Genomic DNA, 27,727 nt, shown 5'->3' on the forward strand with positions numbered 1-27,727 from the left:
GCGGCCTCTACCGCGTCCAAAGTGGACGCGATGCCCAGCGTGACACGTGCGTCTACTATAGCGCTCGATTATGTCTGTTGGTGTTTTAAAGAGAAAAAAAACCTATTGGAAAATTTTTGGTATGTTCTAAATATAACTCTAGGTATTATATGTATTGTTCTCCTCGATTTCTAGAACGAATTAATGTATAATACTTAATTTAAAACATATCTTTAACTTTTTTTAAAAAAAAATTAAAAGTTTGGTAGGGTCCAACTTTCCCATCACCAATTTTTTCTTGTGATGGATAATCATCACGTACTCGTTCCTTCTTGAAGCAATTATCACACTATAAATCTAAATCCACATGCCTACCAAAATTACACTCTTATTACTATATACATTTTAGAAACTACTCTTACTTTTAACGGATGGCACAGATGACACATATTATGTCAATTTCAATAACACATCACAAGCCAAAACTAATAGTACATCACTAGTAACACCTCGTGTGACAAAACGTCTTTCTGATATAAATGATCAAGGAAGTCTTCATTTTCAAATGCCTATATTAATATTTTACAAATATAATTTTTCAACGAAAGAAAAAGATCTTGTAAAGATCATAAAGAATGGATTGTCCAGAACATTAGTGTTTAATTATCCATTAGCTGGTAGGCTCATTGAAGGACCTTATAAGAAGCTTATGGTGAATTGTAATAGTGAAGGAATCATGCTTATTGAAGCTGATGCTAATGTGGCACTTGAAAAATTAGGTGACTCTATTAAACCACCATGTTCATACTTGGAAGAGTTACTATATAATGAGTCAGGTCCTATTGGTTGTCCTTTGATGTTAGTTCAGGTAAGCAATCAATATTTTATATTGACGATATACATATACGTACCTCCATATTTTCCTTTTTTAAAAAAAATAAATAAATCATCACATAGGGGGTAAGGAAAACAAAGAGGAAATAAGAGAGCATTGAGTCAAATCCATACCAATATATGGTGTAGAATATTTTGTGTAGCGATAGAGTTAGGAATCCTAATAAAGGAAAAAAATAAGCGAAGAGGTTACACTTAAATTTCTAATTTATGACCTAAAGGAATTTCCATTTTAAGTGTTATTTATCTCAAGTGGATTGAAAAACTTATATACATGCCACTCTGAACAAGTGCAGAAGGGACAATAGGTACCCACAAAGTCCAAGTGCATAGCTGAAAAATTGAAATAAATTAAGGGGATATTAATGTATTATTCTATTTAATTGATATACATTGATAATATAAGAATTTTACAAAGCACGCGACCTTTTATTTTTAAAGTTACGAATCGTCCTCTTTATGTTAATTAAACTGTTATTTGTAGTTATATTTTTTAGGTGAACTGATAGTATTAAAGTATTTTTACACCATTAATTTATAAAAGGTAAATCGAGTACCCTTATATACAGGTGATCCGTTTTAGTTGTGGTGGATTTGCTATTGGATTCAGAGTTAATCACACTATGATGAATGCATATGGCTTGAAAATGTTTCTAAATACATTAAGTGAATTAATTCAAGGAGCTTCAACACCTTCTATGTTACCTGTATGGCAAAGGGATGTCCTAAGTGCTAGATCATCACCATGTATTACATGTACTCACCATGAGTTTGATGAGCAAATTGAATCAACAATTGCATGGGAATCTATGGAAGCTATTAAAAGCCAGGTTTCTTCAAATTGTGAAAGTACGAAATTTGAGTTATTAGCAGCGTTTTTATGGTAATGTCGTACAATTGCTCTTGATTCGCACCCCAAAGAAATTGTTCATTTGACGTACCCCATTAATGTAAGTGAAAATTCACTAAAATTTGAACTGCCACCTGGATATTACGGAAATGCATTTGTTAGTCCAGCTGCAGTGTCAAAAGCAGGATTGTTATGTTCAAATCCATTGCCATATGCAGTTGAATTGACCAAAAAAGTTAAAGAACATATGAATGAAGAATACATTAGATCAGTGACAGATTTAATGATTATAAAAGGGAGACCAGAGTTGACAAAATCTTGGAATTTTATTGTCTCAGATAATAGATCCGTTGGATTTGATGTATTTGATTTTGGATAGGGAAAGCCCATTTTTGGAGGGGTTCCAAAAGCTCCATCTTTTATTAGCTTTTGTGTGCCTGTTAAAAATGACATGGGAGAAAAATGTGTTTTAGTAGCTATAAGTTTGCCTCCATTGGCCATGGAAAAATTTCAAGAGGTTGTCCACAAGATGACTTTCAAAAATATTGAAGTGAGTCAACATAATTTCGAAGATATAAGATTTTTTTGCATTTAATTCCACATCATTCATGCATGTTTTGGGAGTGATTAAATCAGAATTATGGAGCTCGTAATATCTAGATCCTTTTTCCTATTAGAAAGTATTTGTCCGTCATGTATAATATTTATAAGTTAAAAATTCGTTTTAATTATGTGATAATGCTTGATTGAATATAAAATTTAATAAGAAATGAAGATTTTTGAAATCTATAATCTTAAATTTGGAATGGGTGTGCGGTCCAGAAAAATGCTACACCAATAATCTCCGATCCAAAATACCCCGATTCTTGAAATCAATTTGAAATTCAACAGTGAAAATAAATAAAATATGTAGATTGACCATAAAACACACTGGTTATCTGTTGGAATCGTCAAATCACCGATTGAGGTCATCTTGACTGAATGTTGACCGTGGTCAAACTCAACTTCTTTAAAATTCAAGAAACCAATGACTCAATTCTCTCTCGAACACCTTATGATTCGTATCAACTAACCACCAAAATAAAAAATTACCTTCCAGAACTAACAAAACTATCAGAATTAAAATCGACCTCCTTCAAAATTGAAAATCTCACCAAATATTCTTTGATAACATCGAGGATCGTGTCATCGATCTCCGCAAGCCACAAATGATATACAAGATCTTACGATAAGCAAGAGTCAAAATAGAAAATATCACGCTGAAAACTCAAAACGACTATGAAGATCTTTACTATAATGTTTTTTAAAACCCTTTTCTTTAATTAATTAAAACATAAGGGTCAAGGGATAGTATTTATTAAAATCACATTTAATTTCTTATCTTCTGGTTTAACAACCAGTCCACATAGCTTCTTCTTTTTTTTGGTTAAAAATAAAAATATTATATCAAATTAATATGGATCATTCACTCCAGGTGGCTGGATATTAAAGCCATACGTTGATAAATTTTGACGTGGAAGGGTTAAGGACAGAACAGAACTTTCCAAATCATTCATAATTTTATTTTTATAGAAACATTACGCGGATTGTCAAACATTACTATTGTAATTATGCAATAAGGGTATAGTTTTAATTAATTACACGAATTGACTATAGTTAAATGAAATTTGTTATTATACTAATCTGAGGGCTCATATACAAATCTGATAGTGAATATACAAATCTCTAAAACAGATCTAGAAGCGAATATACAAATCTGAAAGCGAATATATAGCGAATATACAAATTTGTAAAGGAAATTTGGAAGTGAATATATAGCTAATATACAAATCTCTAAAGCAAATCTGAAAGCGAATAGATAAATCTGAAAGAGAATATACAATTCTAAAAGTAAATACATATAATCTTTTTGAAAGCCCAATTTGTATAATGCAGCGAGGTATACAAACAAAAAAACTCAATTTGTATAATGCATCAAGATATACAAATACTAATGACCATAGCAAACTTAAGAAGAATAATTACAAAAATCATTTCACAGAAAATTATTAAATTTAATATGTTTGTTATTTGTCAAATTTCCCCCCTTTTTTGGGGACTTTAGAGCCATACGTTGAAGGGTTACATACTACCAGTTGTTCATAAGAGAAAGGGGCATAAAGCCTTTAACTAGACAGGGAAATAACGTGCTTAGTCCTTTCTGTACAAGAAGTTTACTAAAGAAACAAACAATTTTGAAAGTTGTCATAAGACATTTGAATGAATTATTATAAATTATTGAATGAAGTATTAAAAATATATCTAAACTATTATAGGTTTTCGAGTTTCATACCTAGGTTGCAATTCATATATTCTGAATTTTGTTGGGACAAATTCTACAGAAGTGTAGATCGTGATTTTTTGCCTATGTTAGTCGGGTGTTTTTTATTTTTTGATTTTGTTTCCATCCAACCCATAGGGACTCGAACTCGAAACATCTGATTAAGAATAAAAAAATGTATTAATACTTCACTACTTTTCTTAGTTGTTAACAAGTTCAAGGAATAGGTAAAGTAACCCAATCCATCGATTTAGGCGAAAATTAGACATAACTCATGTGAGTTATTAGAACGTCCAGAAATTTAACACTTTATTATAAAATTAGGGGTGTTTACGATTTAGGTAAAAACCGATCCAAATAAAAAAATCAAACCAAATTGATCAAATAAATCAATTTTTTATTAGGTTTGGTTTGGTTTTACATTTTTAAAAGTCGGTAATATTTGATTTGGTTTTGGTTTAGTTATAAAAAACTGAAGAAATAACCGAACCGAATCGAACCGAAAAATTATATACATATTTTTTATAATTATATATATATATATAATATTATTTTTTATGAACACTTTTTTATGCAAAAAATACAGCATATTAATTTAAAAGAGTAAGGTATGAGACGTCTTTTAGTTGTACAATCATATCATTAGCTTATTCATTATTCAGTAAATTTATGTTGTTTAGTATATTGAATTAGCTAACAATATAAGCATTAAGTTAAACATAATTATAATTTTGGTATAACAATTATAAGATCCAAAATGACACGAAGACAAAAAATTTTTGAATGAATTGTTTTCTTTTTTTTTTACTTTTGAATGAATCTTTTCTTTTATTTTTATGTATGATTAATAACCAAATTATCACGCCCCGAGAGGGTACCCTAGGCGTGACCGGCACTCAGAAACCATCTAGCCTCCGAGAGAACCACTTGGTCTCATCACTTATTCGTTCATCAGCGGAAGACTTAAGTGAAAATAAGAATACTTATGTGGGTTTGCCATCATCAACATCAAAGGAAATAAATAATTCTTAGAAAAAAGTAGTTTCAAAGGAGGACTAGTCCAATTACATCATCAAACTCTGTCTATAAAGCCTCTAACACTATTAGACGGTGCCGATGACATGTTCATGGATACCTCAAAAGAAACATAATATTCAACAATAATAAAAGGATAAAGAGTTCCTCCGAATACAAGAAGGACTCACTAAATAGATGAAAAGTAATGATCTTCAACGATGCGCCTGTTGAGGATATCTAGTACCTATATCTGCATCGTAAAATGATACAGGTCAAATGACGTCAGTACATGAAATGTACGAGTTTGTAAAATGGCAAAAAAGTAAGGACAGCTATCAAGAAACTCCTCTCGGGAAGACTCAGCTCAGAACTCAACATCAATATGTAATGCAAGTTTAAAAATAATAATAAGCAATGCTTACTCAGTTGAAAGTTTCTCTAATCAACAACCATCACTTATGAGCTAGTGGTGATATAACAAAGCGATGTCATTGCCACATTCATCCAATACCTTGCCAGGGTAAAGGACATCACCATCTTGGATCCAATCATCAAAGTCCTCTTTTTGGGACTTAAGAGGCATAGCCTCTATCCTACACTGCCTACGTAGTTCTGAGATTTGAGTCAATTAAACTCTTATCCAACTCGGTGCTCAATACTACTCCTAAAAATATGCTCATATTAACCTCATCATCTAGTCTCATTGGACTTTAATTTAAAACATCAAACTCATCTAAATGCATCGTCATCATCATTACCTTTTCATCAAATCATTATACTTTAAAACATCTTACTCAAAACATCATTTAACCCAAAGAATCAAATTCATTTAAACTCAATGCTTTTGCACTTTCAAAACTCAATAAAATACATATATAATATTAATTCAAATCGCTCTTTTTGTTAACGCATATTAAAATCTAACATCTTTACTCAAAACACGCATGAACATCAAATCAATTAGGGTTCATGAGAAAGTAGCCACGAACAACAATTCCAATAATATGAGAGATAAAAATAATAATAATCTCAATGCATAAATATATCGATCTCAATAGAAAAAGAATTAACTCATTTAGAATTCAACAATTAGGGTAAAACTCAACTATAACTCAATTACGATGAATTTAAATATTGGATGCATGGACGAACACAATCCAATGCTATGAATAGCCTTACATACCTGGAATTCGAAGCTTTACTTCGAATTGAAGAATTCAATAAATACTCTTGAACCCCTAGTCTTTTCTCTTCGTAAGAGCATTTTATGTACTACCCCCCTTCAACTGAACGACAGAATTCTTTCACCGCGCTCTACTTCACTGGAATAATATTTTTACACTACGAAAATTAAAACTATATTTGAGAATGATTAAAGAAGTGTATAGAGAGAAGAGTTGCTTGAGAAAGCTTGATGAATAAAATGAGAAAATAAGGTGGGTATTTATAGGTGTGGAGGAGGAACTTAACAATAAATAAAAATAATTACAAAGGATGATCTTGAAAATTCAACGGAGGATTGTTATGTCATGGGTGATGTCAAATGGAGGACTAATGATGTAATGGGTGATGTCAAATGGATCTAGATTTTTTCATGGTTAGTGAGATGAATCTTCTTTTAATGGAATACTCTTTTTATAGCTGCGTTTGAACAAGATAACTTCCTCATTAGGATTTGGTGTCTTCATATGAATTGTATATCTAGAAGTCTACTTTCATGCCGTTAAGGAATCAACCGATTTGGAGCATTCTACAATGAGATATGATTTTTCTTCTACAAATACTCCATTTTATCACATCACCATGTTTTGCAAGAATTAATTTATTTGACCTACTTAAACTATGAATCTTAAGATATGGTCTCACAGATGTTATAGGTAATGATGTTGGGGTTATTTAAAAATTTGAATCACCTAATTTTGACCATTCGATGAAAAGTTATGCTAAAAATACAAAAGTAGTGTCATTTTCATCGAGAATTGAAATACCACATATAACGTTTTAGGGGGTGTTACACGAATAAATGAACCAAACCAAATAATTACATTATATATATATATATATATAATTCAAAATGAAGGTCGGGACTGGGTACCCAGATGCTCCTCGATAATTCAAAACGGAGGCTGGGACTAGATACCCAGATGCTCACAGATAATTTATCCTATGGTGCTGAATATTCCCTGTTCCAACTAGACAATAACAGTACCGAGAATCTCCTCCCCAATGTGTCAATTGATATGTCGCCAGAACTTGAACCAGAGCTAAAGTCAAACGATCACGAAGTCTAGTATAATCGACGAATCTCAGAGTCATGGTTATATCAAGTTATGGATGAGGGTGTTATTAAGAGCAAGGTATCACCTAGCTAAGGCCAACAAGTCTAAAGAATGATTTCTAACACCTAAGATATACCATTAAACTACCTAACCCAAATTCCAACTATTTCAACATGCTTTCACATATTCCAACTCAATCTAAAGAAAGAAAAACCGTAGCCTACCTGTAGGCTGAACACGCGAGCTCACAATCACAGTGCCGAAGCCTTTCCCTTTTGAGCAATCTCGAAACGCTGCCACGTTGTCAACATTAGAAGCACAACGTCGATACGGTTATTTAGACACAAATTTCATAATTTTTGGAGACAAACCAATTTATAGGTCTAAAACAGAGAGGGAAATGCATCCAGAAATTTCGATTTGACCCCTAAAACAGGTTTTAAACGTCACCTCAAGCTCACAAATCAAATTTATAACAAAATTTGAGGTGGAAAAATAACACAAGACGATCAAACAATCAATTCCCACATTTTCAAATAAAGAAAACAAACAAGGCAGCCTCTTTACGCATCGATTTCTCAATAACGAAACTCTTCCAATCAAAACAAATTATATCATGATGTTCCTTGATAAAAAACCCCACAATCTAGCCTCTAGAATCACTCAAAATGGAGTTTTATTGACCAAGATACACTTTTTCAAAATTCAACAAAACACAACTCCAAAAATCACTAGAGCAGTAGCTAAATTCGATTTCTTACCTCACATGAAACTTCTCTTCGCATTTCCGAGCTCACCACTAGATTCCTCACGAAAATCTCTTGAATTTGGACCTTTAGATCGTCAAATTTGAGCTTGAAGCGAAGGAGAAATTGAGTTATGAAGTGAAACTAATTTCCAAGTAAATGCTGAATTTGGTTGCTTTAATAAAGGCGAGGGTGCACCAGAAACGATGCACCAGCGCACCACCAGATTTCAGCAATTACCAAATCCTTGGTTTCGACGCTCCTGACTTATCCCGAGTCAAAAAAATACAAACCATATATGGAATCTGATTGGAAACGACAATTCTAACTCAACGACATGGTTAAAATTCTCATCAGAGATCGTTACAATAAAATGTGGGTCCTACCTTCAAATATCAAAATCCACCGAGGGGATCAAAATGAACCTAGAAGCCTCGAGAACCGAACAAAAGGTCGTGCTAGACTAAAATCAACACTCCGGAGCTAACTGTGCTGTCAAAATTCCTATCCAAGCACGTTTTCCAAGAATGTTGACTAAAGTCAAACATTGGCTTAAAATTCCTCAAATTCTCAACTCAAGGCCTCAAATCTCCGTTACAACTCCAAAACTGATTCTGTAAAGTTTTCTAAGCTAATTTTGACATTTTGGAGCTACTGGAATTGACAAAAATCTGTTTCGAGATATGTAGCTCCGATTGACCCCAATACCACTTTTTAATACTTAAAGCTTATGAAAACTCAAAATTTCCAAAGACTTAACTTTACATAGAATTTTCTAAAAATCAACACTTGGTATCAATCAGAAATAATTTGAGGCAACTAAAGGAGGGGTAAAATGGTCATTTTACAAAAATTCCAAAAATGACCTTTAGGGTCATTACAACATCCACTACTAAAAGAACTTTCGTTCGCGAAAGTAAAGACAAGGGTATACCTGAAGGGTCAAATAAGTTGGGGAACTTCTCTCGCATCTCCTGCTCGGCCTTCAATATAGTCTTCTCGATCGGACGATGGCGCCATTGGACCTTAATCAAAGGGATGGACTTAGAATGAAGCTGGCGAACATCTCTTGTTAGAATAGTAATCGACTCCTCAACAAAAGTTCGGCGATTATTCAACTCAACAGAATCATACTAAAGCATGTGAGACTCATCTGGAATGTACCGGCGCGGCAATAGAAACATGGGAAAATGGGGTGTATAGCTGAAAATGCTGGTGGCAAAGCCAACTCATAAGCAACCTCTCCAACTCTCCTCAAAATCTCAAAGGGCCCGATATACCTAGGTTTAATCTTACCCCACATACCAAATCTCATCACGCCTTTTAAGGGCGACACCCAAAAGAATACCCAATCTCCCACCTTGAAGCGCAAGTGTCACGCCCCGAGAGGGTACCCTAGGCGTGGCCGGCACTCAGAAACCATCTCTGGCTTCCGAGAGAACCACTTGGTCTCATTACTCATTTGTTCATCAGCGGAAGACTTAATAATACTAATGTGGGATTGTCATAATCAAAGGGAAAATATATAATTCTTAGAAGAAGTAGTTTATAAGGAGAACTACTCCGATTACATCATCAGACTCTGTCTATGAAGCCTCTAATACTCTTAGATGGTGCCAATGACATGTCCATGGCTATCTCAAAAGAAACATCACACTCAACAATAATAAAAGGATAAGGAGTTCCTTCGAATACAAGAAGGACTCACCAAATAGCTAAAAAGAAATGATCTTCAACGATGCGCCTGTTGAGGATCTCTAACACCTGTATCTGCATCATAAAACGATGCAGGTCGAATGACGTCAGTACGTGGAATGTACGAGTATGTAAAATGGCAGGAAGGTAAGGACAGATATCAAGAAACTCCTCTCAAGAAAACTCAGCTCAGAACTCAACATCATCTCAACATGAATATGTAATGCAAGTTTAAAATATAATAATAAAAATAATAGTAATAAGCAATGCTTACTCAGTTGGGAGTTTCTCTAACCGACAACCATCATTTATGAGCTAGCGATGATACAGCGAAGCGATGTCGTTGCCACATCCATCCAATACCTTGCCAGGGTAAAGGACATCACCATCTTGGATCCATTCATCAAAGTCCTCTTTTTGGGACTTAAGAGGCATAGCCTCCATCCTACGCTGGCTACGTAGTTCTGGGGTTTGAGTCAATTAAACTCTTACCCAACTCGGTGCTCAATACTACTCCCAAAATATGTGCTCATATTAAACTCATCATCTAGTCTCATTGGACTTTAATTTAAATCATCAAACTCATCTCATTTCATGTTCATCAATCATTATACTTCCAAAAACATCATTTACATCTCATCAAAACATCTTGCTCAAAATATCATTTTCTCAAATTCATTCAAATTCAACTCTTTTACTCTTTCAAAACTCAATAAAATACATATATAGTATTAATTCATATAACTCTCTTTTTATCAATAAAAATAATAAAAAGCTAACATCTTTACTCAAAACATATGTAAAAATATTCATGAACATCAAATCAATTATAATTCATGGGAAAGTAGCCATGAACAATAATTCCAATAATATGAGAGATAACAATAATAATAATATTAATGCATAAATATATCAAACTCAATAAAAGAAGAATTAATTCATCTAGAATTCAAGATTTGAATAAAACTCAACTATAACTCAATTATAATAAATTTAAATATTGGGCGCATGGACGAACTCAATCCAATGCTATGAAAGCCTTACATACCTTAAATCCGAAGGTTTACTCCGAATTGGAATACTCTTGGATCCCTAGCCTTTTCTCCTCGCCGGAGCGTTTTGTGTACTACCCAGAGTATAAGAATAACCGGAGTAGTATTTTTATACTACTAATACTAAAACTATATTTGAGAAGAAGTATATAGAGAGAAGAAATGCTTAGGAAAGCTTGATGAATAAAATGAGGAAATAAGGTGGGTATTTATAGGTGGGAAAGAGGGACCTAACAATAAATAAAATAATTATAAAGAAAAATCTGAAAATTTAATGGAATATATTGATATCATGGATGATGTTAAATGGAGGACAATTTATGTCATGCATGATGTCAAATGCATCTAGATGTTTCTATGGTAGGTAAGATGAGTTCTTTTTTACAGAATACTCATTTTCGAAGCTACGTTTGAATAAGATAAATTCCTTATTAGGATTTGGTTTCTTCATAAGAATTGTAGATATGGAAGTCTAGTTTCATATCGTTCAAGAATCAACCAATTTGGAGCAACCTACAGTGAGATATGAATTTTCTTCTATCAACACTCAATTCCGTCACAGCACTATATCTTGCAAAGATTAATTTATTTGACCTACTTATACTCCGAATTTGAAGTTATGTTCTTCATGAAAGTTGTAGGTAAGGATGTTGTGATTACCCAAAAATTTGAATCATCTAATTTGGACCAACCTATGAAAAGTTATGCCCAAAATACAAAGGCTGTATTATTTTTGTCGAGAATTGAAATACCGACATACAACATTTTAGGGGTTGTTACAATATCTCCCTCTTGGGATCATTCGTCCTCGAATGAAGATGAAAATAGGAGACATAAAGAATGAATATCATCAATACATCAACTCCGATACTCAAATGGTTAATGACTCAAACTCAAGAATAAACATCGACTCAAAGGTAGAAGTAAGGAATATTACCTTGAATATCGTCATCAGAAGGCATAAATAGATGAGGATAGTTAGCCTTCATATCTTCTTCAGCTTCCCATGTAGCCTCTTCAACAAATTGATTTCACCATAGGACTTTGACAGATGCCACTTCCTTAGTTCTTAATTTGCGAACCTGACGATCAAGAATTTGAACTGGAATCTCTTCATAACTCAAACTCTCTTTCACCCCAATGCTCTCAGCTGAGACAACAAGTGAAGGATCTCCCAAACACTTCTTAAGCATAGAGATGTGAAACACGGGATGAATAGCAGCTAATTCTGGAGGCAACTCCAATTCATAGGCTACGTTACCTACCCTCCTCATAATCTGATAAGGACCAATGTAGCGGGGACTAAGCTTCCCTTTCTTTCCAAATCTCATCACACCCTTCATGGGTGAAACTTTCAAGTATACCCAATCGTACACTTCGAACTCTAAATCTCTTCTTCTAACATCAGTGTAGGATTTTTGGCGACTTTGAGCAGTCCTCAACCTCTCTTGTATGGTTTTCACCTTCTCCATAGCTTGGTGAACCAAGTCTGGTCCAGTCAACTCAGCTTCACCAACTTCGAACCAACCAATTGGTGATCTACATCTCCTCCCATACAGAGCTTCATAAGGATCCATTTGAATACTCGAATGGAAACTATTATTGTATGCAAACTCAATAAGAGGTAAATGATCATCCCAATTACCTTTGAAGTCAATGACACAGGCTCTTAACATATCCTCCAAAGTCTGTATCGTACGCTCTGCCTGGCCATCTGTTTGCGGATGAAAAGCAGTACTAAGGTTAACTCTTGAACCCAAGCCCTTCTGAAATGACTCCCAAAACTGAGCAGTAAATTGAGCTCCCCTATCAGAGATGATAGACAAAGGAACTCCATGCAGTCTAACAATCTCTCTAAGATACAGTTTGGCATAATCCTCTGCAGTGTTCGTAGTCTTAACCGGCAAGAAATGGGCCGATTTGGTCATCCTATCCACAATCACCCAAATAGAGTCATGTTGTTTGCGGGTTCGTGGTAAACCGGTAATGAAGTCCATATTGATCATTTCCCACTTCCATTCCGGTATCTCTATATTCTGAGCTACTCCACAAGGCCTTTGGTGCTCAACTTTAACTTGTTGGCAATTTGGACACTTGGACACAAACTGTGCTATATCTCTCTTCATTCCACTCCACCAGTATACTTCTCTCAAGTCATGATACATCTTTGTTGAACCTGGATGGATGGAATACTTAGAATTATGGGCTTCTTTCATGATTCTCTCCCTAATACTATCAACACTTGGAACACATAATCTTTCTTGATATCTCAACACTCCATCTCCCCCTTTGGTAAAAGCCATTACCTTCTGCTTGTGAACCTCATCCTTCAGTTGAAGAAGAATAGGGTCTTGATCTTGCTTTTCTTTCACCTCTGCAACTAGAGATGATTCGGCTCCATTTCGTACTATTGTACCACCCTCACTAGAGTCAATAAGTTGAACTCCCAAACGCGCAAGTCTATGCACTTCCTTTGCCAACTCCTTCTTTTCCTCTTCCACATGAGTTGTACTCCCCATAGATAACCTGCTAAGAGCATCAGCAACTACATTTGCTTTACCTGGGTGGTAGAGAATGCTCATGTCATAATCATTGAGCAACTCTAGCCATCTCCTTTGCCTCAAATTCAGCTCCTTCTGGCTGAATACATACTGTAAGCTCTTATGGTCTGTGAACACATCCACATGTACACCATAAAGATAGTGACGCCAAATCTTAAGAGCAAATACCACAGCTGCCAACTCAAGGTCATGAGTGGGGTAGTTCCTCTCATGAGTCTTAAGCTGCCTGGAGGCATAGGCAATGACCTTACCTTTCTGCATCAATACACATCCCAACCCAACTCTTGAAGCATCACAATAGATTACAAAACCATCCATTCCTTCGGGTAGGGATAGTACTGGAGCAGTAGTCAATCTAGCTTTCAACTCTTGAAAACTTTTCTCACAAGCATCAGACCATTGAAACTTAGCCTTCTTTTGAGTCAGCTTAGTCAATGGTGAGGATATGGATGAAAATCCCTCAACAAACCTCCTGTAGTAACCAGCCAAACCTAAGAAACTCCTTATGTCGGTTGGAGAGGTGGGTCGGGGCCAGTTCTTAACTGCCTCAATCTTTTGAGTATCAACTTGGATTCCATCCCCAGATATAATATGACCTAGGAATGCTACAGACTCAAGCCAAAACTCACACTTTGAAAACTTAGCATACAACTCCTTCTCCTTAAGAGTTTGAAGGACAATCCTAAGGTGATTAGCATGCTCACTCTTACTTCTAGAGTAGACCAAAATATCATCGATGAAGACAATTACAAACGTATCTAGGTATGGCTTGAATACTCGGTTCATGAGGTCCATAAAAGCTGCTGGAGCATTTGTCAATCCAAAGGACATAACAAGAAACTCAAAATGACCATAGCGGGTTCGAAAAGCCGTCTTCGGGATGTCACATTCTCTCACTTTCAACTGGTGATAGCCTAATCTGAGGTCTATCTTAGAGAAACATGTGGCACCCTGAAGTTGATCAAATAAATCATCTATTCTGGGGAGAGGGTACTTGTTTTTAATGGTGACCTTGTTTAGTTGTCGGTAATCAATGCACATTCTAAGGGACCCATCTTTCTTTCGCACGAATAGGACAGGAGCGCCTCAGGGTGAGACACTTGGCCTAATAAACCCCTTATCTAGGAGGTCTTTCAGTTGTTCTTTCAACTCTTTCAACTCAGCAGGAGCCATCCTATAAGGAGAAATAGAGATAGGTTGTGTATCAGGAAGGATATCAATACCAAAGTTTATCTCTCTATCAGGAGGAATTCCGGGTAGATCCTCAGGAAAGACTTCAGAAAACTCATTCACAATGGGAACTGACTCAAGAGATGGAGTCTGATCATTAATATTTTTGACTCGAACTATATGATATATACATCCCTTAGAGATTAATTTTCTGGCCTTAAGATAGGAAATAAATTTACCCCTAGGCACTACAGAATTCCCCTTTCACTCTGAGATAGGCTCGTTTGGAAATTGAAACTTGACAATTCGGGTCCTACAATCAACCGAAGCATAACAAGAATAAAGTCAGTCCATACCAAGAATCACATCAAAATCAACTATGTCCAACTCAACTAAGTCAACCATGGTATCCCTATGATAGATTGACATAGTACAATTTCTATAGACCCTCTCAGCTAAGATAAAATCACCAACAGGAGTAGACACACTGAAAGGCTCAAGAAGACACTCAGGAAGGATCTCAAATTTACTAGCCAAGTAAGGAGTCACAAAAGATAATGTAGCACCTGGATCAAGTAATGCATACACATCAAAAGAAAGGACTCGAAGCATACCAGTAACAACATCGGGTGCGTTTTCTTGGTCTTGGAGACTACCCATAGCATACAGGCGGTTGGTTCCCCCACCTGCACTTGAAGCTGCACCTCTATGATTACCTCTATTCTGTGGAGCTGCAGAAGAAAACTGAGCTCTACTACTTCCATCTCCCTGCCTTTTTGAAGGACACTCATTCTGGAAGTGACCTATGGTGCCCACACGACACTCTCCCAAATGGAGCCTTCCACATCTAGCACATGGTGGTTTCCCTCTAGAACCTTGAGCCATACTTAATTGGGACTGAGAACCTTGAGATCGGAAGTTTTGGTGACTTAGAGATCTTTGATCATACCTGGTATTAGGTGTAAAAGTATTTGTTGGGGAAGGTGCATAATTGGAAGACCTTTTCTGAAAGAAAGACTTGTTACCCTTCCCTTGCTTCTGCTCATTCTCATGCCCAGCAGACTTAGCCTTCTTACTTAGGTGTTCTTCTCGGTCCTTTTTCTTATCATCCTCAACCTGCTGAGCATACACCATCAATCTAGAAAAATCCATGTCAGAAATCATTAGCATTGCCTTACATTCTTTCTTTACATGTTTGCCTAGGCCAGAGACAAACTTCCTCATCTTAGACCTCATATGGGGAATCATTTCTGGGGCATATTTGGACAATTGAATAAACTTCAAACTATATTCTTTCACAGTCATACTCTCTTGTTTGAGGTTCACAAACTCCTCAATTTTTGCTTCACGTAGCTCTTGGGGAAAAAAGTTATCAAGAAATGCTCTTTCAAACTCATCCCAAAGAGCAGGCTCTGCATCTTCACCTCTACTTTCTTCCCACTGGTTATACCAGACATTTGCGAAATCCTTGAGTTGATAAGACACCAACTCAACACCCTCAATCTCTGTAGCATGCATCGCTTTTAGTATCTTCCACATCTCATCAATGAAATTTTGGGGGTCTTCATCAACGTTAGAACCCGTGAAGACCGGTGGATTCATTCTCAGAAAATCTCTGATCCTCGTGGCAGCAGACGGCTTTTGATAACTAGAGCTAGGAGTTGGTGAACTCTGGCTACTATTTCGAGCAGCCACCAACTGGGTGAGCATAGCAATCGCTCCTCGAAAATCATCCTCAGAAGTAGGAGTGGTCTGAACAGTAGGTACTTGGGGTACCTCAGTAGACCTTGCAGGTCGGCCCCTAGTTCTTCGTGGAGGCATCACTGACTGTGGAACCTCAGTGCTGGGAGCGTTCCTCTGACTAGCTGAACGTTTAGGAGGCATGTCTGAAACGTGTAAACGCACGAATTAGAAAGAAAGCTTTTATAGAGTTAAACTCTATCGCACGAACTCAGATTATGAAAGAAGTGAAATAATTCCTAATGTCCTATAGCTTCCTGATTATAAGTGTGGTGCACGACACACCTATAAACAAGACTCTACTAGACACGGCTTCATAGACACCCTAGGACTCTTGAACTCTGGCTCTGATACCAAGTTTGTCACGCCCCGAGAGGGTACCCTAGGCGTGACCGGCACTCAGAAACCATCTCTGGCTTCCGAGAGAACCACTTGGTCTCATTACTCATTTGTTCATCAGCGGAAGACTTAATAATACTAATGTGGGATTGTCATAATCAAAGGGAAAATATATAATTCTTAGAAGAAGTAGTTTATAAGGAGAACTACTCCGATTACATCATCAGACTCTGTCTATGAAGCCTCTAATACTCTTAGATGGTGCCAATGACATGTCCATGGCTATCTCAAAAGAAACATCACACTCAACAATAATAAAAGGATAAGGAGTTCCTTCGAATACAAGAAGGACTCACCAAATAGCTAAAAAGAAATGATCTTCAACGATGCGCCTGTTGAGGATCTCTAACACCTGTATCTGCATCATAAAACGATGCAGGTCGAATGACGTCAGTACGTGGAATGTACGAGTATGTAAAATGGCAGGAAGGTAAGGACAGATATCAAGAAACTCCTCTCAAGAAAACTCAGCTCAGAACTCAACATCATCTCAACATGAATATGTAATGCAAGTTTAAAATATAATAATAAAAATAATAGTAATAAGCAATGCTTACTCAGTTGGGAGTTTCTCTAACCGACAACCATCATTTATGAGCTAGCGATGATACAGCGAAGCGATGTCGTTGCCACATCCATCCAATACCTTGCCAGGGTAAAGGACATCACCATCTTGGATCCATTCATCAAAGTCCTCTTTTTGGGACTTAAGAGGCATAGCCTCCATCCTACGCTGGCTACGTAGTTCTGGGGTTTGAGTCAATTAAACTCTTACCCAACTCGGTGCTCAATACTACTCCCAAAATATGTGCTCATATTAAACTCATCATCTAGTCTCATTGGACTTTAATTTAAATCATCAAACTCATCTCATTTCATGTTCATCAATCATTATACTTCCAAAAACATCATTTACATCTCATCAAAACATCTTGCTCAAAATATCATTTTCTCAAATTCATTCAAATTCAACTCTTTTACTCTTTCAAAACTCAATAAAATACATATATAGTATTAATTCATATAACTCTCTTTTTATCAATAAAAATAATAAAAAGCTAACATCTTTACTCAAAACATATGTAAAAATATTCATGAACATCAAATCAATTATAATTCATGGGAAAGTAGCCATGAACAATAATTCCAATAATATGAGAGATAACAATAATAATAATATTAATGCATAAATATATCAAACTCAATAGAAGAAGAATTAATTCATCTAGAATTCAAGATTTGAATAAAACTCAACTATAACTCAATTATAATAAATTTAAATATTGGGCGCATGGACGAACTCAATCCAATGCTATGAAAGCCTTACATACCTTAAATCCGATGGTTTACTCCGAATTGGAATACTCTTGGATCCCTAGCCTTTTCTCCTCGCCGGAGCGTTTTGTGTACTACCCGGAGTATAAGAATAACCGGAGTAGTATTTTTATACTACTAATACTAAAACTATATTTGAGAAGAAGTATATAGAGAGAAGAAATGCTTAGGAAAGCTTGATGAATAAAATGAGGAAATAAGGTGGGTATTTATAGGTGGGAAAGAGGGACCTAACAATAAATAAAATAATTATAAAGAAAAATCTGAAAATTTAATGGAATATATTGATATCATGGATGATGTTAAATGGAGGACAATTTATGTCATGCATGATGTCAAATGCATCTAGATGTTTCCATGGTAGGTAAGATGAGTTCTTTTTAACAGAATACTCATTTTCGAAGCTACGTTTGAATAAGATAAATTCCTTATTAGGATTTGGTTTCTTCATAAGAATTGTAGATATGGAAGTCTAGTTTCATATCGTTCAAGAATCAACCAATTTGGAGCAACCTACAGTGAGATATGAATTTTCTTCTATCAACACTCAATTCCGTCACAGCACTATATCTTGCAAAGATTAATTTATTTGACCTACTTATACTCCGAATTTGAAGTTATGTTCTTCATGAAAGTTGTAGGTAAGGATGTTGTGATTACCCAGAAATTTGAATCACCTAATTTGGACCAACCTATGAAAAGTTATGTCCAACATACAAAGGCTGTATTATTTTTGTCGAGAATTGAAATACCGACATACAACATTTTTGTCGAGAATTGAAATACCGACATACAACATAAGCAACCTCTCCAACTCTCCTCAAAATCTCAAAGGGCCCGATATACCTAGGTTTAATCTTACCCCACATACCAAATCTCATCACGCCTTTTAAGGGCGACACCCAAAAGAATACCCAATCTCCCACCTTGAAGCGCAAGGGCCGACGCCTACGATCAACATAACTCTGGTGCCTACTCTAAGCTTGTAACACCCCCCAAAATTTTCACTAAGATTCGGACCCTTCTTCATGTACGTGTAGGGTCAAACTCGACTATTGTGAAGTGAATGCATGAGTTAGGATAAGTTCCTAAATAATTGAAGAGGAACAATTGGATAGGTTTGTATGTTGTTATAAATGCATATTTAACTACTCACGAAAGATATGATTGGAATTGATCGGATAGTATGATTGGGAGAGGTTTGATTGTGATAGAATTGATGATTTGACAAGGTTCCAAATGAGACTTATCGATATGATTTGATTGAGTTGATTGGATGGAGTTTTATGAGCATTGATTCTTGGGAGAAGTATCGAGCACCGAATTGGGTAAGAGTAAGTAATAACTCGAATACAATAACTACATCGTCAAACGTAGGAGGGGATTGAACCGTTAAAGTCGGATGTTTCCCTAAAATTATTGTCCTGACATTATAGGACTTGGTTGGATTGGATCCATGAGTGTTTGAGACGTTCATACCCTGGCAAAGTATGAACGGACGCGGCAACAGCGTCGGTTTGTTATACTGTCACTGACTCATAAGTGATGGTTGTCGGATAAGAGAAACTCCCATAGAGGTTTTGATAGTAATCTAAGTTGGATTGGGTTGAATTATATGTGATTGGTCCCGTCTAAACCATATTCAGGTTTAGGCTTAGGACACTTGATTGAGTTCTTCTTTCTGAGTTGAGATTCCGAGTTAGTTTGATTCTCTCTGATGTTGTTTCATTCGGCCATTTTACATACTCGTACATCCCATGTACTGACGCCATTTGACCTGCATCATTTCATAATGCAGAGACAGGTACTAGAGATCATCAACCGATGCACCATTGAAGATCTCCTCACTTCCAGCTAGTTGGTGAGTCCTCCCAATTTTCGGAGGATACCGTGATTATCTTTATAGCTTTGTTTTGTTTTCTTTATTCTGATCGTTAGTAGCCATGGACTTGTCATTGGCACCTCCTAGATTGTTGATAGAGGCTTCATAGACTAGAGTGTGGAAGTGTTGGATTGCTCATTTTGTCTAGTTTTATTCTATCTAGTTATTGATTTGTTATTTGTTTGGCCTTTGGCCCTAAATTACGAATAGTATTCTTATAATTGAGTCTTCCACTGATAGAATGTGAATGAATAAAAGTTTGACTGGATCAAGTGGTTCGCTTGAAGGCCAGAAATAGTTTTCGAGTGCCGGCCACGTCTAGGGTACCCTCCCGGGGCGTGACAAAGTTGTCCTGAGCCTATCCTGAATAACCCAGACTCTGGCTATGGCATCCCATAGTAAATCGATACTGTGCGGCCCAGGCTCTGAAGACTCAAACCAACCAATCGGAGTGCGACAACGCCTACCATATAAGGCCTCAAATGGGGCCATCTGAATACTAGAGTGGTAGCTGTTGTTGTACGCAAACTCCGACAATGGCAAGTACTGCTCCCAATAACCCTCGAACTCTAATACACAAGCTCGCAGTATATCCTCCAGAACCTGAATAGTACACTCTGACTGACCATCGGTCTGTGGATGAAATATCGTGCTAAGATCAACCCGGGTGCCCAACTCTCTTTGAAAGGCCCTCTAGAAACTGAAAGTAAATTGAGATCCCCTATCTGATATAATGGATATCGGTACCCCGTGCAAACACACCACCTCCTCAATATAGATCCGAGCTAGATGATCTGTAGTAAAAGTGGATCGTACTGGCAAAAAATACGCTGACTTGGTCAATCGATCAACGATGAACCAAATACCATCATTACCTCTGGATGTCCGTGGCAATACCATCACGAAGTCCATGGTAATCCATTCTCATTTCCACTCGAGAATGGTTAATCTCTGAAATACTCCACCAGGCTGCCGATGCTCGTCCTTAACCTGTTGGCAACTTAAATAATAAGATACATACTCAACTATATATCTCCTCATACCTCACCACCAATAATGTTGTTTCAAATCCCGATACATCTTCGCGGTGCCCGGATGGATAGATTACCTGGAATCGTGGGCCTTGTGAAGGATCAACTGAATGAAGTCTCCAATTCTAGGAACACAAAGGCGACCATCGAACTGTAGTATCCCATACAAATCTATAGAAGCGTGATTGTTATGTCGAAAAAAGACGAGTTTAAAATCGATTTCATCTTTTAGAGAAATAATCAAGTTTAGTAAAAGAAGAATCGCCACTTAATTTTTTAAAGAAATTAAGAAAACTTAATTTAAAAGACCCTAATAGATTTAAGTCTTAAAAATTTAGAGAAAAAAGTACGAGGTTCATATTACTATTTTAAGAAGGTTTTAGCACTTAAAATAGCCGCTAACATGCAGTTATCCGACGATTTGAAAATTATTTGACTAACTTTGGGGAAAATGTATTTTAGCAATATCGAAGCATTAAACAATTTGAAAGAAGTGTAAATTTTAAAATATTGAAGATAATTTATAAGAGTGATAGACTTGGTATAAAAATGATGAAATAAAAGAGGATAAATAATTTAAATGAAACAAACGATCATAATAAAAATGGTTTCTCTTCAAGGGATTTAATTAAGCTAAACTAAACTATTAATGTTAGAATTAGGATAAAATTAACTAATTAAATAATAGTAAAGGCAATAGAAATTAGTGGCGCCTAAAGGGAAACATTTTAGTTTTTAACATTAAACTACCCCAAAACATGTATAAAAAAAATATTTTAAAATAGACAAGAAAAAAATATATTTATATATTCATATTCTTCGGATCAGTGCCGGCTTATTAATCGGAAGACAAAAATATAGTATTTTGTCATTTTCTACTCGGGTCGAGTTCCATCATTTCTGAAGGGCCTATCTACCCCTACCCCTCCTAACCTTATTTATTGTTGTAATCCTAAAACGATCTAAAAGATATAATAAAATTTAACGTCCTAAAAGATGTCTAACGTTCCAACTTAATATCCAAGAGGCATTGGACGTACTATTAGGGTAGGTTTTAGACTAAAGAAAATATAGTCATCCTAATTAGACACATCGCCAAACAAAATAAATGGGATGAGCAGTTAGCACATAAAATCTCAAGTAAGCCTCTAAATTAATTATTTAGCATGTTTTAAAAAAACACAGATAAATAGTGAAAGTTATAATAATTATATGTGTGTGCATACAATCAGATATACTAGATTTAGTGCAAATATTCAAACATGATAACATAAAGACATTCTTGATAATTTTTTATTATTAACTAATAATATTTATAAAATCCTATTAACATGATTTTTAGTTAATAGCATGCTGAAAATTTATTAAATTACTATAAATATGGTTTCTAAATGTTGTGTTGAAAATTTATTAAAATGTCACAGGCAAATCTCTTTATAAAATAATATTATGAAAACTTACTTAAATTTCTATAAACATGATTTCTAACAATATATTGAAAATTTATGAAAAATAGTAAGCATGTTTTTAATACCATTATATGTTGAAATATTTATTAAAATATTATAGACACGATTTTAATATAATATGATAAATATTAAAATCCTATTGGCATGACTTCTAAATAAAATATCAAAAACTCTTTTAATCCTATAGATATAATTTCTATATAATTTTTATCATGCTAAATAAATCCTTCGGACATGATATCTAAACAATTAATATGTTAGGAAATATTAATTAAAATATATATAGACATGATATATTAAAATTGTAAAATCATATGGACATGATGTCTATACAAAATGGTATGTTAAAAATATTAATTAATATAAATATAGACATGCTATATTAAAATTATAAAATTCTATGGGCATGATGTCTATATGAAATGACATTCAAATCTAAATACTATTAAACCATCATATTCAAAAATATTTAATAGATCCTACACATATAATGTCTAAATAGTTAATATGGCAAAGTTATTGTTTTGAAAGTGTAAGCATGATTTTAAATTTAAAAGAGATTGGACCGTTAAAGTCGGATGTTTTCCAAATTACTGTCTTGATATAATAGGACTTGATTGGTTATGGATCCATGATTTGTTGATTCGTTCTTACACTGGCAAGGTATGAATGGATGTGGCAACAACGTCGGCTTGTTGTACTATCACTGGCTCATAAGTGATGGTTGTCGGATAAGAAAAACTCTCATATAGGTCTTGATAGTACTCTAAGTCGGATTGGGATGGATTGGGTTAGATTGTATGTGATTGGTCTTGTCTAAATCATATTTTGTTTAGACTCAGGACATCTTGATTGAGTTGTACCTTCTTCTGAGTTGAGATTCTAAGTTGATTCGATCCCACCTTGATGCATGTTTCATTCAGCCAAATTACATACTCGTACATTTACGTACTGACGTCATTTGGCCTGCATCATTTCATGATGCAAAGACAGGTACTAGAGGTCATCAACAGGTGCACCAGTTAAGATCCATTCACTTCCATCTAGTTGGTGAGTCCTCCTTGTTTTCGGAGGATACCGTAGTCATCTTTTTAGCATCGAATTAATTTTCCTTTATTTTGATTTATTGTAGCCATGAACCTGTCATGGGCACCTCTTATATTGTTGATAGAGGCTTCATAGACTAGAGTGTGGATGATGCTGAATTATTTCGTTGTGACTAGTTTTATTTTTTTATAAGTTGTTGAATGGAGATATGGTTGGCCTTTGGCCTTATTATGAATAGTATTCTTATGATTTGAGTCTTCTGCTGATAGAATGTAACTGAATGAAAGTGTGATTGGACCAAGTGGTTCGCTTGAAGGCCAGAAATGATTTTCGATTGCCGGCCACGTCTAGGGTACCCTCCCAGGGCGTGACAATTTTTAATGTGGGAGATTGAGATTTTTTATTTTATTTTTTTTGAAAAAAACTAAACTTTTCACAAATGCAAACTATAATTAAACTAACCTAACTAATATTATATTTAGTTAAAAATAAAATCTTTTTGAGATGATTTTCAAATAACTACATAAATAGTAATCAAAGATATAGTTTATAGAAATATGTATATTATACTAAAATTTATATAAAAAAATAAAAATAGTTAAGAATAACATGAAAATATCTTCTTTTTTTATAAAAACTAATTATTTTAAAAATGTTTGAAATTCAAAGAAACTCGATAGCTAATTTGTGTTATGGATGGTCAAAATTGGGTATCAACATATATATTTAGTGTGATTCGCATATATCTGGGATACACTGATTCTCTCACTCGCCTCTCTCCTAATATTTCACTCGTCTCTCTTCCTATGTATGTATGTATCTTTATTTTAGAATGTATATGGTAGTAATAATACATGTATCTAAGTATATCTGAATTGAAATTTGATATGAAATTATCAATTAATGAGACAATATGTAATTATTTCAAATTAGTAAATATGGTAGGAAAATTTATGTAATTAGATAATTTTTCCAACTTATTATTGCTAAAAAGAAAAAGGGAAAACTACACAAAATAGACCCAATTATGAAACTATTTACCTAAAAAGGACTAAACTCAAACTATTTATTCTTAATGGACTCATGTCCCAAACTATTTACCTTCTTACCACACTTTCTCCTTTCTTATTCCACGCATGACATCAGCATCACTGCTATGAATTAATTATCTGTGATACTTCACTGCTATAGGATTGGGCTCTTTTTAAAATAAAAAAAATGAAACAATTAAGAGAAAAATTATTAAAATCACAATCTTATTTATTAAACTCTAAATTAATAGAAAATATATTATTTGTGATACTCCTTCAGTATACTAATACCATAATGATATCATATATGACTAAGTTTAATCCCTTGTGATATTCCATTGATATATTAATACCCTATCGATATCATATAGGGTGAGTGCTTACGTCAACATGATATATTAATACACTCTAGTTTGCAATATTACATATCTTACCATATTTTTGTGCGTCCAAATGTCAAAATTAGGTGTAATTTATTTTAGATACAATGTATCAAAGTGAATTTGCTTGTATATAGGATATATAACAAATCTCGTTCACCTCCTTCGCCTCTCTCCCATCTCGCTCGCCACTATGGATCTGGTATCTCAAATACATGCGAATCACGGCAGATACATACATATACATGTATCTAGTGTAATTCATGTGTATCTAGGATACCTACGAATCTCGTTTGCCTCTCTCTTTATTTTAGTGTATCTGGTAGCAAAAGTACACGTATCTAAATGTATCATGCTCAATATATGATAGGAAATTTTTAATTAATGATAAACTACATAATATTTTGAAAATATCGATAATAATAGTAAATATGAAAGTAAAGTATGTGTACTTATATAGTGTTTTCTAATTTTTTTAATGGCCAAATTTGATGATTTTACAAAACTATATTTCCCACGCGACATCTTATTAGAAGTCCACTTCACCATATGAATGAAGAGTACATTAAATCAGTAACAGATTTAATAATTATTAAAAGCTGACCAGAGTTGACAAAATCATAGAATTTTAATGTTTGAGATAATAGATATGTTGGATTAGATGAATTTGATTTTGGATGGGAAAAGCCCATTTTTGGAGGGGTTCCAAAAGCTCTATCTTTTATTAGCTTTTGTGTGCCTGTTAAAAATGACAAGGGAGAAAAATGTGTTTTAGTAGCTATAAGTTTGCCTCATTTGGCCATGAAAAAATTTCAAGAGGTTGTCTACAAGATGACTCTAAGAAATGTGGACGGAGCCAACATAATTTCAAAGATATAAGATTTTATTGCATTTAATTCCACATCATCAATGCATGTTTTGGGTGTGATTAAATCAGAATTATTGAGCTTGTAATATTCCATCCTTTTCCTATTAGAAAGTAATTGTCCGTCGTGTATAATATTTATAAGTTAAAGAATTCGTTTTAATCATGTTATAATGTTTGATTGAATATGAAATTTAATAAGAAATACAGATTCTTGAAACTCAACTTCTTTAAAACTCAAGAATACAACCAATGACTCAAATCACTCTTGAGAGTCTTATGATTCGTACCAATCAACCACCCAAGTCAAAAATCACCTTCCAAAACTAACAAAACTATCAAAATTAAAATCGACCTCCTTCAAATTTAAAAATCTCACCAAATATTCTTTGATAATATCGAGAATCGATTATAAATATACTACTTTTAAATTATGTTATACATAAAAATATTTATTAAAATGCAATTTATAAATATTTTTTAAATTTTTTTCATAATTTTTGTTTTCTTTCTTCCATTTAGATTTGGACTTGAGAAACTCATCTAAATAATATACAAAAAAAGTCTATCTTATAAAGTTATATTATAAAGTTAATGTAACACCCTATAAATATTATTGATTCATGGATCCTTCCTTTCATGAAGTCCAAATAAATTATCAAAGTTTTCTATTTAATTCAAGCATGAAACTTTATGGATTTTTCATATCATAATTCCAAATGCATAGATTATTAAATATATAAAATTTAATTACCTATCTTATATTAAATTATATTGGCTTTTAAATGCATTAAATTGTTGAAAGTCCTTATATGAAGGCATGAAAAGATTTTGATCATATTCTAAAGTATTTTGATCATGTTCTAAAGTATTTTGATCATGTTCTAAAAGTATTTTGATCATGTTCTCTCATGCCTAAAGATTTTGATCATGTTCTAAAGTATTTTGATCATGTTCTAAAAGTATTTTGATCATGTTCTAAAGAATTTTGATCATGTTCTAAAGTATTTTGATCATGTTCTAAAAGTATTTTGATCATGTTCTAAAAGTATTTTGATTATGTTCTCTCATGCCTAAAGTAATTTGGGCATAACTTTTCATAGGATGGTCTAAATTAGGTGATTCAAATTTCTGAATAACCACAACATCATTACCTACAACTTTCATGAAGAACATATCTTACGATTTGGATTTTAAGTAGATCAAATAAATTGATCTTTGCAAGATATAGTGTTGTGACGGAATGGAGTGTTTGTAGAATAAAATTCATATCTCGATGTAGAATGTTCCAAATTGGATGATTCTTGAACTAACTGAAACTAGACTTCTATATCTACAATTCTTATGAAGACACCAAATCCTAATAAGGAATTTATCTTATTCAAACACAGCTTCGAAAACAGATATTCCGTTAAAAGAGATTTCATCTCACCTACCATAGAAAGATCTAGAACCATTTGACATCATCCATGACATCAAAATTCTCCATTGAATTTTCAAGATCATCCTTTATGATTATGTTTATTTATTGTTAGGTCCCTCCTCCACACCTATAAATACCCACCTTATTTCCTCATTCTATTCACCAAGCTTTCTTAAGCAACTCTTCTCTCTATATACTTCTTTACTCCTTCTCAAATATAGTTTTAGTTTTAGTAGTATAAAAATACTACTCTAGTGATTCTTATACTCTGGGTAGTACACAAAATAAACCAACGAGAAGAAAAGGCTAGGGGTCCAAGAGTGTTCCAATTCGAAGTAAAGCTTCCGATTTAAGGTATGTAAGGCTTTCATAGCATTGGATTGAGTTCGTCCATGCGCCCAATATTTAAATTTATTATAATTGAGTTATAGTTGAGTTTTATCCAAATCTTGAATTCTAGATGAATTAATTCTTCTTCTATTGAGTTTGATATATTTATGCATTAATATTATTATTATTGTTATCTCTCATATTATTGGAATTATTGTTCATGGATACTTTC

At 34.3% G+C, this 27,727-nt stretch overlaps 1 pseudogene; it reads left to right on the forward strand.

Moving 5' to 3' along the window:
* The first annotated feature begins 410 nt into the window (after positions 1–410).
* On the forward strand, positions 411–25,773 carry LOC129889980 (methanol O-anthraniloyltransferase-like; annotated as a pseudogene).
* Positions 25,774–27,727: the final 1,954 nt, after the last annotated feature.

The sequence above is a fragment of the Solanum dulcamara genome, chromosome 5, assembly GCF_947179165.1.
Source record: "Solanum dulcamara chromosome 5, daSolDulc1.2, whole genome shotgun sequence".
Lineage (NCBI taxonomy): Eukaryota > Viridiplantae > Streptophyta > Magnoliopsida > Solanales > Solanaceae > Solanum > Solanum dulcamara.